The sequence below is a fragment of the Typopeltis vanoorti genome, chromosome 15 (assembly GCF_054136105.1).
Source record: "Typopeltis vanoorti isolate ZY-2024b chromosome 15, IOZ_Tvanoo_1.0, whole genome shotgun sequence".
In the NCBI taxonomy this organism is placed as follows: domain Eukaryota; kingdom Metazoa; phylum Arthropoda; class Arachnida; order Uropygi; family Thelyphonidae; genus Typopeltis; species Typopeltis vanoorti.
Genome location: NC_143563.1, coordinates 107,405,714 through 107,422,341, shown reverse-complemented (window position 1 = coordinate 107,422,341; position 16,628 = coordinate 107,405,714). Strand labels below are relative to the sequence as shown.

General features: G+C 37.5%; 1 protein-coding gene across 2 annotated transcripts in view; it reads left to right on the top strand.

Moving 5' to 3' along the window:
- Nucleotides 1-16,628, top strand: part of Stacl (SH3 and cysteine-rich domain-containing protein) — a 708,284-nt gene that overhangs the window by 535,101 nt on the left and 156,555 nt on the right. The gene's annotated exons all lie outside the window — the stretch shown is intronic.

Sequence of the window (16,628 nt, the reverse complement as noted above, 5' to 3'; positions counted from 1 at the left end):
CATCCCAATCTATTCTATTTCTATGCTGATCATCCCTGATGTATGTTTGATGTAAGTTTGTTTTCCATGGTACAGGATGTTGCTATTAGGATCCAAAAATCTGGATAACATCAAGTTTTCAGATCCTGATGGCACAATTGCACCAAATGTCTTTTCTCTAGTCTTTCTGACAAAAGGCTAGAACAGACATGAATTAAATAGTTCTTGGATCATTGATGCACTTGGCCCTTTGAAAGTCAGATTTAGATTTGTTGGTGTTTTTGCAGCTGTTACATGCTGCCATGTAGGCTGAGTTGGATACTGGAGTTTGGTCTCTAGTCCTTTGTGATACACGTTTCTTTTCACGAATTGCTTTGCTACATTGTTGGAAAAAAGATGGTTGATCTGTGCTTTTGGGCGGAATGAAGAATTGAAGACCTTTATTCTAGAAAGAATTATTTCAGTTATTTGGTTATAGTAGGTATCTGGATCTTAAAATGGATCTGGATACCTACAGTAGTCAGCCTAAAGAAAGGGGGAATAGAAATAATGTGGTCATCCCATTTGGTATTATAGTAATACCAAAGGACATGAGAGTGACTGGTTGGAAGGGCATTCTGCAATAAAGGAGACTCAGATATGGTGATGGTGGTCTGAAGAAAAGAGGTGATATTTGCAATGTATTTATCAGAACTGATTAAGAAAAGATCAAGAGTATCGGGAAGTGATTTATTGGGTGCTTGACTTTTAAGGTGAGACAGGTTCATAAAGATTGATACTGACTGCAAATATCTCAACATCTCTTCCAGATTGATTGGCAGAATTAGAAAACGGAAGCAATTATGGATGTTGGGGTCCTAAAGGAAGAAGGCATCACTGTTGGTTTCGTGGACTATAGATAATCCACTAATCCAGTTTCTCAGACAAATGAATAAGGTCAGAGCAGTTATTAGAATTTCGAAAATACATAGCAGATGAAGTTAACTAAATGGGACAAGGAAATTGAAGCCTGAGAGATCATATAGAGGAAATTCAAGGTTCTTTGGCACAGAATTTCCCAATACACATTTGTTAGCAGAAGGAATTGCAGAATGTAGTTAAGAAAGTTGAGATTCAATTAGGAATAACAGATTAGATTTAGATGTGCATCACCCACATTTAAATTGATTTTGACACTACAAATGCTAGTGAAGTGGATAAGAATCGTTTTTGCTAAGTTATTTTAGTTTAGAATGTTGTCTAACTTTTTTATTTTTTTTAAGTACTATCTATACTTATTGGTGACTTCAGTGAACTTAATGTATGGAGTCCAACAGGAGAGAGCAAATTGTTTAGCATAAACTATGGGACTGGATGGAATTTTTCAATGGGTTTTGAGAGAATGTTCTAAAGAACTGACAGCTCTCTTGACCTGACTTTTCAATGAAAGGTGCCAAAGGAACGGAAGGTAGGCAACATAGTGGCATTGCACAAGAGAGGTAGCAGACCGGAAATGTCAAATTATAGACCAGTTGTTTTTCATCAGTAGTTCTTAAGATCTAGAAGAAATTAGTGATGGACCATATACAGTGTTGGGCAGATGAGGGTAATGTTATCTGTGAGAGTTAATATAGATTTGTTAAGGGGTGCTCCTCCTTTAGTAATACGAGGGTGATCTGAAAAGTTCTCAGCCTTGGCCATAGATGGCAACACAAATGATTTTTTCGTAAGTTGGTACAATTTCACATGTCATAAGCATCCATGTGAAATTGCAAGTCATTCTATCAAGTAGTTTGTTTTATACAGCTGTCTGAATCCCTTGAAATGGATAAAATTGAGTATTGTGAAGTTAGAAAATTCTTTGTAAAAGAAGGTTTAACGCCAAAAGAAATTCATTCGAAGTTCATAAAAGTTTATGGGCACTCTTCTCCTTCATTGTCGACAATTAAGAAATAGGCTGCCAAGTTTCAACACAACAGTACCAGCCTTGAAGATGATCCACGTGAAGGACGTCTAAAAAGTGCAACAACACAAGAAATCATTGATCAAGTATGCAATATGGTATTGAATGACTGGTGAGTCAAAGTGCATGAAATTGCTGAGACTATAGGCATTTCAAAAGAATGTGTAGGATATATTTTGCATGAAGAATTGCAAGTGAAAAAGCTTTGCGCAAGATGGGTGCCGCGCTTGCTCACAGCAGATCAAAAATGCACTCGCATGAAAATCTCTGAACACTGCTTGGAGTGTTTTAACAAGAATAAAACTGATTTTGTGTGTTGATTTATTACTATGTATGAGACTTAGATTCACCATTACACGCCACAATCCAAACAGAGTCAAAACAGTGGACAGAAGCCGGTTGTTCAGTGCCAAAGAAGACAAAGTTGGTTCCATCAGCAGGAAATTTCGTGGCATCAGTGTTTTGGAATGCTAAAGGATTATGTTTATTAATTATCTTGAAATGGGTAAAACAATAACTGGGGGATATTATTCCGATCTTTTAACCAAACTACACAAAAAAATTCGTGAGAAAAGATCTGGTTTCTAGAAGGAAAAAAATCATCTTTCATCAGGACAATGCACCTGCCCACAAAGGTGTTTTGGCAATAGGAAAATTAAGGGATTTGCACTACGAATTGTTGGAACATCCACCCAATTCTCCAGATTTAGCTCTCTCTGACTTCTGTCTCTTCCCAAAACTAAAACTCTTCTTTGCTGGTCAGCGTTTTTCTTCAAATCAAGAGATGATTGCAGCTGTAGAGGGGTGTTTTGCAGATCTTACTGAGAATCACTACAGGGATGGGATGATGGTGCTGGAATAAATGTATTAGTCTTCAGGGAGATTATGGTGAAAAATAAAAATAATTTTGAAATTATAAATTGTTTTTTCATTGTCAGGCCGAGAACTTTTCAGACCACCCTCATATGATTGCATTTTATAATAACGTGATGAGTGGTTGATGAGGGAAAGGCATATTCTGCCATTTTTCAGGATTTTGCAAATGCATTTGACATGACACCACATGATAAGCTGATATTTAAGTTGCAGCCCATGGGTTTAGATTGGATTAGTGAACTGGATTCAGGATTGGCTGTCTGATAGGTATCAGAGAGTTGTGTATGGTGGGGCAATATCAAGGAAGCAGAATGTTACAAGTGCGGTTCCACAGGGCTCAGTACTGTGACCTGTATTGTTCAACCTTTATATCAATGACATTGTCAATGGATTGCAAGGGGGATATTCAGTTGTTAGCAGATGATGTGAAGCTAGGAAGGGTTATTAGTAATAGTGCAGATGTGGCAGCCTTGCAAGAGGATTTGAATAAACTAGACAGATGGGCAAATGAATGGGGATATCGGTTTAATGCAGCAAAATGTAAAGTCTTGAAGTTTGGGATACATCGATGGAAGGCAGCATATGCTGTTGAAGGAGCTGTACCCGAGGAAGCAGTTGAGACAAGAAATCTGGAGTGATGATTGCAAAGGTGGTGAAGATGATCCAGACGATTGCTGCAATACTGAGGACACTGACCACAGAGATCAGAGAAAGCCCTGATCAGACCACACTTGGACTATTGTTCTCATATTTGGTGCCCCCCCTCCCAGGATTTGAAGAGGATAAATTAACTGCTGAAAAGGTACAGAAGCAGATAACAAAGATGGTTTTTCAGGACTATACAGTGTTATTTATGAGGATCGACTGAGGGAATGTGGACTGCAGAGTTTGATAGATACAAGAAGGAGAGAGAGGTGATATGATTGAGACTTTTAAACAGTTGAGAGGTGGTCACAGGGTTGACACTAGGGAATTCTTTTGCTTGGATTAACAGCAGGAAGTAGTGATGACAAGGGGCCATCCTTGGAAGTTACGAAAGGAAACTGTGAGCAAGAGGGTGGGGAGTGGTTTCTTTCCATGGAGGGTGGTTGAACCATGGAATGCATTGCCTGATAGTGGTGAGAGCAAGAATGGTCAGTGAGTTCAAGGAGTGGTATGATAGACTTTGTGGTTTCTAGGAAGCACCTCCCATGATGAGTCTTTTGACTCCATTTAGGCCTGAATCATAATAATAATAATATATAAAGTCATTAGTTATTAAATGTAAAGTCATTCACTTCAGCATGATTAGATATCCAGTGTCGTATATATTTGTGGGATTATGCTTGAAGAAACTGATGAAGCTACGATCTTGGAGTGTTAATAGATAGGAAGTTTGAAGTTCATTGGCCATGTAGCAAGTATTGCAAATACAACTCAAAAGGTAATTGCAATGCTGAAACCAACATTCACATGTAAAGATAAGGATGTCATTTTGCCCCTTTACAAGGCCTTGATAAGACCACACTTGGACTGTTGTGCACAGGTCTGGTTTCCATTGTGATTTTGATATATTGGAGAGAGAGTGCAAAGGAGAGTATTAGAATTAATATTAGGATTGTGGAATACTAATTATGAAGACAAGTGGAGAATTTGTAGACTGCGTGCTAGCAAACAGGAGAAAGAGGGGTGATAAGATTGATTTCAATATTGATGTAATTTTTCAATTTATGGAGGGTGGGGAAAGGACAAGAGGGCATTATTGGAAGCTGAGAATGAATGCTGCTAAAAAGGGGGTCAGGGCTAGATTTTTCCCTCATAGGGTGGTGCATGATTGGAGTGGATTGCCATTAGATGTTGTGAGTGCAAGCAGTGTGAATGAATTCAAGAATAAGTATGATAGATGGTGAGTGTAGTATTGGCCTCCCCTCAATGAGTCCCTGACATCTGAGGTCTCTTAATAATAATAATCCCCCCCCTCTCTCTCTCTCCCTTCCCCTGATTAATGGAAGGAATGGACATGTGAACCTTCTTTTATAAGCTCACCTATTCAGTAATAGATCATACTGACTGTTATCCTTGCTATCTCTCCACTGTTTATGCAAGATGTAGAAGAAATTACTTCCTTGTGGTTTCAACTATATTGTTTCCAGAACAGATAACATTGGTTGAATTTAATCCTGAGACATTTGGCCAAATTCTGGAGTGGATAGAGCAGAAACTATTGTTTCTGCTCTTTATGCTCTATAGAGTCATGCTATCAGCTATGTATGGAAGAGGAGCTGAAAAGAGTTCTCTAATTTGGTGGTACTGTAGAACCAGATATATAGTGTTAGATGATAAAATGCATCTTCCATGGATATCCTCCTCCTTTTAGTTCATGACAAATGCAATTGCAATTGGCTTTGCTTTCTTAAAGCTAGGACCATTGCTGTACCAGTTATTTAAGACCTTGGAGGAAAATGATCATTGTTCTGTTTCTATGGTATCTGCAAAGCATTACTTTTTTCTTTTCTTTTTTTTAATTCTGATTTGAGCTAGATCAACCATGCAGGGATATGTCTAAAGAAGCTGAAGGAGGGATATTGTTATGCATGTTTGCTACTGCCAAAATATCAGGAACAAGGAAGAGGCCTTGGATGGTCAAGTTGTCCACTTTGACTAGTAGCTCATAAATTAAAATTCAGCTGCAGACGTGATGTTTGTGAAGGTCTTCAGGTGATAGATGGGTTTTTTGTTTGACATGAGACCACCATGCAGTTCTCTGGAGACCTGAAATATTATTTGCTGGTACATGCAGATTAAATTATCTGACTGTTTTGTCTATTCACTGTATTGATTTATTATTATTGTTGCACCCTCCATGAAGTTAGCTGACTCATTGTGGAAGGTTCATTCAACTGACAACATATCTTTCATACTGAATCTTAAAATCTTGAACACTCCCTACATTAACAACATATACCAGTAATGCATTCCATTCACTGACAGTTCTCCATATAAAAAATCTACTCTTCCCACCCCTCTTCACCACACTCCTATGTAACTTCCAGGGATGGTCTCCGATTCTGCCCCTCTTGCCTTTGACCCTTTTTTTTTTTTAATCCTCTCTGGATTAATCTGATAAAATCCCCTCACTTACTTTAAATGTCTATTATATCACCTCTTTTCCTCCTATCTACTGAACTGTAATCCACATTTTTTCAATCTCTCTTTCTCCATTGCCAACATTCCACAGTCCTGATATTGTCGCTCTTCTCTGGCACTTAATATGCCCTCTAAACTTCAATCTACTGTCAATCATCACTCTCAAATCTCATTCACTTCCTGCAGTACAGTACTTTCAACATAATATACAGCTTCATATTTCTGCACTCCAATATGCAACACCTTGTGCTTCCTACATTAAAATTACAAACCCACTTCTGCCACTTATAATTCTTCCCAACTTTGCATCATCAGCAAACAAATGAAGATCCTTGGTCAGTTCATGTGATGTATCATTCACAAACTAGTTAAACAGCAGGGAATGTGATTAGCATATGCTTTGTGTCATCATTACAATATCATTGGTAGAATCATTCCAATAAAAATGAGTTTTCATTTTTGTAATATTTTAGAAAAATTGCATGTATTTCATCAAAAATTTATTAGTGATACTGAGGCTGAATACATAATTATTTAGGTTAGGGTTTGTAGTGAATTTGTGTAATACAGTTAACAAAACGCAAAATGACAGAACTACATCTAGACATGTGGTGCAAAAATAGAAATACGATGGATTTTCTAAGATGGTTTGTTGTTGGGAGTGTAATGTGTATGTGTGGACAGTGTGGAATATTATCCATGCATACACAATCTTGTTCAATCAGTAAATGAAAATGAGAAGTCAAAGTTTGCAGAAAATAAATATTTAATGGATCAGAGATTTAATTAAATCAAAATTCAGAAAGAGAAGTGAGTATTAGACAGAAGATGGTGATGAGCATACTGCTGAGAACGATATCAGCCAGAAGTGGAGTAAGATAAGTGCAGAGAATGTGATTGATATGGAAGTTAAAAAAAAAAAAAAAAAGGTATGGCTGTGAGAACAAAAGAAAGCCTGACTGATAAAAGCAGAGTGATGCTGATATGAAAGAGAGCATGACTGCTGGAAAATATAAGAGCTGATGATGAATATGAGAAATGGCATCGAGGCATATGCAAAATGAGACTAGATGTTTGGTGGATACAAACAGAAGAGTGTAAAAAGAATAAAATAAAAGATAATGGAGAAAAAGAAGTGGCAAGGGTTCAAGAGTAGCACTGTATAGAGATTCTGTTAAAAAAAAAAAAACGTAGTAAATGAGAGGGTGCATAAGATCTGTTTACCAGGAGAGAGAGAGGATGAACAGGGTGATTGATGTTTTGACTATGAGAAGTAAAAACACATGCAAGAGAGTTAATAGTGATGGTAGGAACAATTAATATAAACATGTCAATCAATCACATTCTCTGCACTCATTATCTTGCTCACACTTCTGGCTGATGCCATTCTCAGTGTTATGCTTATCACTACCTTCTGTCTCTGCATAAGGAAAATGTGAGGATGAATATCAGTGCACAAAATGGAATGATTTTTGCATGACACATCCTATGCAAATAGGATGTGTCATGGTGGGTGAATTGAACCAACATTCTTAATGTAGCATTCTCTATTCAAGGTCGTGGTTCCATTATCCTCTTCAATGAAGTTGAGTTGAAGTTCAGAGGACATATTGCAAAAGTTGGTAAAATAGTTCAAATGATTACTTGGTTGTTGAAAATCATGCTAACAAATAAACATAGGGAAGTTATTATTCCAGTCTATAAGGCTATGATTTTGCTGCATCTTGACTACTGTGCACAGGTTTGGTCACCTGTGTTTCATGATGATCAGGAAGTAGAAGAGAGGATTCAGAAATGAGTCACCAGGCTGGTGACAGGTCTGTGGAATTACTTCCTATGACAATAGGTTGAAGGTTTGGGAGTTACAAAGTTTCGTTGATAGGCAGAAAAGAGGAGAACATCATAGAAACTTTTAAGATATTAAAAGAGTTTTATAAAATTGATGCAAGTGAAATTTTTCAATATATGACAAATAATCAGTAAACTAGCAGTCAACCATGGAAGTTGTGTTTAGTAAGGATTTGCAAAATAGATTGATTGTATGGAGAGTGGTGAATGAGTGGAATGAATTGCCAGAATTAGTGTGAGTATCCTGACAATGAGTTAGTTTAAGGAGAGATGTGATAGGTTTTGTGTGGGTCTCCTGTCCCTCTGGAGATTCAATGTAATAATAAAAATTTGCATCACTCATCACATAACAGAATTCAAATGTGGCAGTCACTTAACAGTTTTGATAATGTGGGAATTTTGTTCTCAGGGCAGATGAAAAAGCATTGCGATTTAAACTGCCATTATGATCTGGGTGCAACTTAATTTCTCTTACCCAGAGCATAATGGACGCTTAATTGAAAAAGCATTGTGTTTGGTATCGAGAACAGAAATCAGACATGATCAAATCCTTAACACCTTCCCTTAGTGCATAAGTACTGTGCCATAGCTCTGCAACTTTTCAATGGTTAGGATGTCGTTTAAAAAAAAAAAAAAAAAAACGCATAGTTTGCATCTTTCATATTGATTTGCCCTTTGTGGAGTTCCATCCTATTCAAGCTTGAAGTTTGTAATTCACTTTGGACTTAAAGGAAAATAAAACAGAAGACATTGAAAACTAGCTAATTAGATCATTACCTATCATTTTTTTTTTGCCTTGGTCAAAAGGGCATTATTAAGATGTGCATTTAAAAAATAGGAAATTTGCAGCATAGTGTAAGTAATTAAATAATGCACCTCTGCTTTAATTTTATCAAATTTAACTGTCATAGTGTTAAATTTCTCTTTACTTTATTTTACTTTAAATTCTTACCTTGTGTGTGTGTGTTGGTTGTGTTTATAATTTGTTATTATTAAAACTTACGATCATTATCTTTAGTGAATATCCCTATTACTTGATATAATTTCTCGCGCTTGCTTTCACCCTTTTCGCTCTGTGACTACTACTTAAATTGTTCACGTGTACAAAACTTGGTAGACAAAGAAATTGCCCATGGCTAGAGCCAAATTTCTTTGATACAAATCTGGAATGAACTCTGTGTCAGAATATGGAAAAATTTGTTTGTTAAAGCTGCGCCATTCAAATTCTTAGACAGGAGAATCTTCCTTGTCAGGGAGTTAACACTCAGAATGACATACTATTCGATAATCAAGCAATTAAAATTCCCAATTACAAAAAAAAAAAAAAAAAATTCGTATATCTTTACTCTTACTGCAGTCATAGCTATCCCCACAATTTAACTTGCACTGGTTCTATTTTTATGAGTGGTGCATTGAGTTCACAGATCAGGCAATTTGTTAGATAAGAAAAAGAAAGGTTTATTCATTACTATAATATGAATACGATGTACAAATATTAAGATCACTTAACAAAACTGAATCTCTCCTACAAAATTTAAAATGATTAACCAGACATAACCTCAATACTCCTAGTCATAAACAATATGAGACAATATCTACTACCAGTTAAATTTCTGACTTGATCCTATTCAACTAACATTCTTGTACAAGCATTTATCATATTCTAGATTCAAGAACTATCAGGTTATAACAAACTTTAGCAATTCAATACCACACTGTACATGAATTCTTATTCAGAGCTAAGACAATCTACCAGTTGATTAGATACTAAAGTCCTGATACAGTTTTGAAAGTCCAATCACTGAGCATATCTGCACAATATTGCACACTAACTGTTTCTTTCATACAAGGAATTGAAAAGTTTCTACATTACTGCGCACCAGGATCTCTCTTGCATTTTCTATCGATCTTCCGAAAAATTCACATGGCTTGTTACCCTCTCTTATGGTCAGTTGTCTTCAGGTAGGACAAACTAGTGACTACGATCACGAATCACCTTTCCCGATGTGGGCGAAGCTGCTCTGCCAGGTTTGGTCCACGTGGTTCTGCATGTTGATCGGTTTGCGCTGCCTTTTCCACTGTACTGATGATTATGCATGCACTGGGTCGCTGTTCTTTTCGACCGCTCTCATGCAACTTCTCCGGGAACGATTGGAACAGGAATCCCGAACAAAAAAAAAGAGCACCCGAGTTGGCGTCACCAAGCTCTATATATCCTTGCTGAGCTGTTCTCCCTGTTACATCACTCTTTTCCGGCCGGCACTTAAAATTCTTGCGCTCGGTACCGTTCTCCACACGTGCAACATGGACCTCATGACTGCCTGGGGTCATTTCTTTAAGCCAATTATCGCGTTGTATACTTAGATCTAACTTTCTCATGTTAACATAACTTTCACTAAATTCCAACCCTTATCGGTTTTACAAGGACACTTAACAATATAATACATAGGAGAATTTACAATTAAAAGATTATTTCGTAACTTCTGTCAACAATTTCACTTATACCTATACACAAGCATTTTCTCCAGGACTTTTTTTTGTACCTATAAAATTATAAAATATATACACAAGAATATTATTTAATTTGCCAAATATTTCAGTCTGAATATTACAGACCATCTTCAGTGGCTACATAGGAATAGTTTTAAAAAACAAGGTGGAATACAAACAATTGATCATTCACAAATAGAACAAACCGCGCGATGTCATATCGCTAAGTATTAAAAGAGTAAACATTTTTTTATCAGAGTCATGATTAAATTAAAGAATCAAATTTTTTGTACATGTTAAATCTGAATGAAATATTTTACAATATAATAAACCTTTCATTCAAGATTTAACAATAGCATTTAATCCTATTTTGGACAAGGGAAAAGAAGAGATTTTCAATGAATATGTAATTAATTTAATTTTAATTTAACATATATGGTTTCACAGAAATGGTGAATAAATGGCATAAGGTTTCAGCTCTCCAGATTGATTTCCCACTTCCTTAGTACCACTAATCTTCTTATTCCAGCATAGTTTTATATTCACAAAAAGTAATCATCTGTGCTTTGGTAAACACGGAGAGATTATTAACTTTATTATTATTATTCAGGCCTCCAAGGAGTCAAAAGACTCATCGAGGGAGGTCCTTCCTAAGACATAAAGTCTGTCAAGACTCATCAAGGGGAGGTCCCCCTCCCCTGAGAAACACAAAGTCTATCATACCACTCTTTAAACTCACTGACCGTTCTTGCTCCCACCACTCCATCAGGCAATGCATTCCACGGCTCAACCACCCTCCACACAAAGAAACCACTCCTTACCCTCTTGCTCACAGTTTCCTTTCGTAACTTCCAGGGATGGTGGCCTCTTGTCATCACTCCTTCCCGCTGTTCAACCAAGCGAAAGAACTCCCCACTGTCAACCCTGTAACCACCTCTCAACAGTTTAAAAGTGTCAATCATATCACCTCTCCTTCTTCTATCCACCAAACTCTGCAGTGAACATTCTCTCAGCCGATCCTCATAACTATCCTTGTACAGTCCTGAAACCATCTTTGTCATCCGTCTTTGTATCCTTTCCACAGTTAATTTATCCCCTTCAAATCCTGGGGACCAAATCTGAGAACAATAGTCCAAGTGTGGTCTGATCAGAGACTTATACAACGGAATGATAACCCTCTTATCTCTGCAGGTCAGTGTCCTCATAATAGCAGCAGTCCTCTGTGTTACCTTCACCACCTTTGCAGTATGTTCCTTAAACTTCAGGTTTCTATCAATCATCAACACCAGATCTCTTGTCTCCCCTACTTCCTCCAGTATTACTCCTCCCATAGAGTATGCAGCATCCCATCGATGTTTCCCAAACCTCAAGACCTTACATTTTGCTGCATTAAACTGACACCCCAATTCATTTGCCCATCTATCTAGCTTATTTAAATCCTCTTGCAGGGCTACCACATCTGCACTATTACTAATAATCCTTCCCAGCTTCGCATCATCCGCAAACAACTGAATATCCCCCTCAATCCACTGGCTATGTCATTGATATAAAGGTTAAACAATATAGGTCCTAGTACTGAGCCCTGTGGGACCCCACTTGTAACCCTCTGCCTCCTAGAAACTGCTCCACCATACACAACTCTCTGATACCTATCAGACAGCCAATCCTGAATCCAATTGACTAATCTGACATCCAGACCCATGTGCTGCAACTTAAATATCAGCTTATGTGGCACCCTGTCAAATGCCTTTGCCAAGTCTAAGAAAATTGCAGTATATGCCTTTCCCTCATCTAATGTTCTTGTAACTTTATTATAAAAGGCTAGCATATTGCTAAAACAAGAGCGTCCTTTCACAAATCCATGTTGATTCTCACAGATAACATTACCCTCATCTGCCCAATGCTGTATACGGTCCCTCACTACTTTCTCCAAGATCTTAACAACTACTGATGACACACAGACTGGCCTGTAATTAGACACTTCCAGTCTGTTACCACCCTTATGCAATGGCACTATCTTACCTTCCTTCCATTCCCTGGGCACCTTTGCCAAAGCCAGACTTTCATTGAAAAGCCACGTTAAAGGCACTGTCAATTCCCTAGCACATTCTCTCAAAACCCGTGGTGAAATACCATCCAGTCCCACAGCTTTACTGACATCAAGAGTACTCAGTATCTGAAACACACTCTCCTCCTGTACCTCCAGACCTCGAACCAGTCCTTTCCCTCTAGCATTAAAACTGACTCCTCTAGGATGAAATACTCCAATAAAGTGTTCATTGAACAATTCCACTCTGTCCTCTGCATCAGTCACTCTATTCCCATTTTTATCCCACAATATCATTCTTCCACAGTCATTTCTCCTCCTACTGGCCACATAGCTTAAAAAATTCCCTGGGATTTTCTTTGGATCTTAGGGCCAATCTCCTCTCATATTCCAGTTTCGCTTTCCTTACCACACTAGTCACTCTTCTGGCCTGTGTCTTATATTCCTCATGCATCTCTTCACCTGTCTCCTTATATGTCTCCATAGCCTCTTTTTCGCATGCAATTCCTGTTTAATATTGTTTGTCATCCACTTTACTCCAAATTGCATCCTCTTCTTCACTCGTGGTATACAACTTACCATTGCTGCTAACAAATATTCTTTCACAATTTCCCACGCACTAGTGATATCCCGGCCTTCCAATTCCTCCCTCCATGAAACTTCCCGAAATTGACGTCGAAGACTATTATAATCACCTGCCTTATAATTCCACATAAGTTCCCGTCTCTTTGATACTCCTGCATGTCTATTCATTTTCCAAGTCAACACCATATGATCACTCTCTCCAACTGGTGGGAGAGACGTCAACTCAGTTATTATCAACTCTTCTGATGCTATAACCAAATCCAAAACTTTTGAACCTCTTGTTCCCTCTGTTACATGTTGCCTAAGACATTTGTCCCTCAAGAATTCTAGAAATTCCATTCCCCTATTGCTACATGCATCTTCCTCTCTCCAATTTATACTACTGAAGTTAAAATCTCCCATAACAATCATTCTACTTGCACTTGCCAAACTTAGCTGTCTAAACATCTCCTGGTCCCCATCTTCTGTGCTCCTGGGTCTTTAGCAACACCCCACTAAATATCCTGTCTTGCCTACCTCTACATCACACCATACACTCTCAAAATCATTTGTCTCACTTCCTTCCAAATTCTCCACTCTTAGAAGACATAGGTCATCACTTATCATAAGCAGTACCCCACCACGACGCTTTCCCCTCCTATCCTGACGAAAAATGCTATACCCAGCGACTTCTATTCCTGTTGTTATATCCCCTTCTGTCAACCATGTCTCAGTGATCACAATAATTTTTAGCCAGGCTGATGCTATCTGCGCCACCAATTCCTCTCCCTTATTCCAGATACTCCTGGCATTAGTATAAAGCATATAAATGCCATTGTTTCTATACCCAGTATTATCCCTTCTAGACTCCACTGGGCTCAGTGTTACCTGACATTGTCTCCCTTCTCCCAAGTGTCCATTCCCACAAGAGGCCACCCCTGCTATCATCCTCCCTGGGACACACTGACTCGTTCAGAACAGCAATCTCTCCAGATGCCTACGTCCTTCCTCATTCAAATGTAAACGGTCTCTCGCATACAATTCCTCTCTTTCCTCAAACGCACTCCAAGCATCCACATATACCAGTCCTCTCTTGTCACACATTCTCGCTATTATGCCATTCAATATCATCGCTCTTCTGCTCAGCTCATCATACCTAGGCAACACGCACACTATTTTTCCTCTCTCTGTCTTCTTCCGTACAGTCTCAAGCAAAAATCTCATATCTCTCGCTGCCTGACTTGCATTACCACTCAAGTCATTCGTTCCTACCATCACAATCATCTCATCCACCCTTTCACCTCTCTTAATTGCCATAGCCACCCTTTCTATTGTTCCTCCTGGCAAACACTCCTCACGCATCCTATCTTGAACACCACGGATCATTGAGTTGCCATACATTATACCTCTTACCATTCCCTCGCTCCTATTGTTTCCATTCTCTCCTCTTCTTTCATTCCCATACCTCTCTCTTCTACTGTTTCCATTCTCTCCTCTTCTAGCACTCCCATACATCTCTCTCATTCCCTCTCTCCTACTGTTTCCATTTTCTCCACTTCTAGCACTTCCATATCTCTCTCTCTCATTCTATCTCTCCTACTACTGTTTCCATCCTCTCGTCTTCTAGCATTCCCATACCTCTCTCTCTCTCTCATTCCATCTCTCCTACCATTTCCATTCTCTCCTCTTCTAGCACTTCCATATCTCTCTCTCATTCCGTCTTTTCTACTGTTTCCATCCTCTCATCTGCTAGCATTCCCATACCTCTCTCTCATTCTCTCTGTTCTACTGTTTCCATTCTCTCCTCTTCTAGCACCCCCATATCTCTCACTCATACTCCCTAAATTCTCTCTCTCTCCTACTCTGATTCGCCTTGCATTTATCTCTTCCATTCTCCTAATCTTATCTTTCATACTTCTGCTCTCATTCACAAGACATTCCACCTCCTCTTTCAACTCATCTGTCTCCCTCTGCAGGTCAGTCACTCTTAATCTAAATCCACTCTCCAAAACTTTTAAACTTTATTTTTTGAATTGCAGTCAGTATCAAAAAAACTTGAATTAGTTGAGGTTAAACAAAAAAAAATATATATATATAATAAATCTAAAAAAAATACACTTCTAAATAAATCATAACCATCCATTAGGGATGGTTATTGAATTTTCAATTGAAGGTGAGTTAGCCAATCCCATATGGAGGTAGCAAGGTTTTTTCCCTCCCAGAAATTTGGGTTTTTCATCCAGCATACAAGTCAATTGGTCATGAGAATAAATGCAATTTGCAGACAAAAAGTACAGTTAGTGGAAGATGGTGTTGTGTGTTCATAGTAGTAGTAGTTGAAGGATTAAATATGAGAGACGGTGAGTTTGGTATAACAGACTAGAGTACCTTCCCATGATAAGTCTTTGGACTCCTTGGAGGTGTATCTTGAAATTTGTAAGTTTCATAATAATAATAATAATTATTATTATTTGTCAATTAAAACTTTGTTCATTAATTATTAACTAAATGTGCTTCACCTATGTAATACTGTTGCACATACTGTGACCCATTTTGAATATTGAGCATTTTTAAATTGAAGTTTTAAATTTTCTTTCTTTAAACCAGCTAATTTCTTAGCATTATGCAACATATACAAAATATGCTGCATGTGATTATTTTGGTACTACTGAAAACTAAATTCACCTTTTTCTTATGACAATTTTCAAGCCTAGTTAAACATATGTCATATAATTTTTGCTATATAAAAAGGTTTAAAGTGAAAACGTAATAGATAAAATATTAATTTTGAGTTTGTAAATTTGTAATTATTTACATTGTTGATTGATATGCTTTTTAAAAAGAACCGTTTTCTCTTTGTTCATCCTAACTGGCAAAAGGAGGAAACAGGAGAATTGTTTCAGGTATTTTAGGTGTTACCTAAAATATTAGGCCATCTTAATTTCATTTGCACATTATTTTTATAAACATTATGCACAGTTCAGCATGATTGTTTTTATTTATTTTTTCTAATTTTAAAATATCATGGATTACAAGTATTTCATGCAAGTTTCATATCAACAGTTGATATTCATATACTGAAAACATTTGATGATGATAGTTTCTCAAGTATTGCTAAAAAATATTAGTATAAAATTTTAACCCATTATGATATTGATACATGTAGCCATGAAATAAAAATTAAAAAAAAAACTTGAAAATGAATACATCAACTGCACATGGTAAAGTAAAATATTTTTTAATAATAATAGTGGAGATGAACTTTCGAGTAAATTTTCAATAGGTAAAACAAGAAAATGCATTACAAACACAACAGTATGGCTGTTAGAAGGTGGCTTACTCTATAACGAAAATTAAATGTGAATATATACCTTAACATTAATTCAGCAATCAATCAATTAATTATTATTATTATTATTATTTGACACCTCTAGGGAGTCCAAAGACTCATTGGGGAGGGCATCTACCACTCAATACTCCAGCTGATCACAACTACACCTGTCATCTACCGCCGACCACCACCAGTATTTCCACAGACTATCACAAACATCCATGCCCACGGCGGGATTCGAACCCGCAGCCTTTTGGCTGGAGAGCGGATACGCTAACACTCGGCTAGCCAGGCTGACATTCAGTACTTTTTTACATTTTGCATTACATTCTTTTTACAGTTATTCAGTACTTTTTTCCACCACAATACTGTACCTGTATTTATGACCATCTTGCATCATTCTATAAGTAGGAAATAAGGAAATA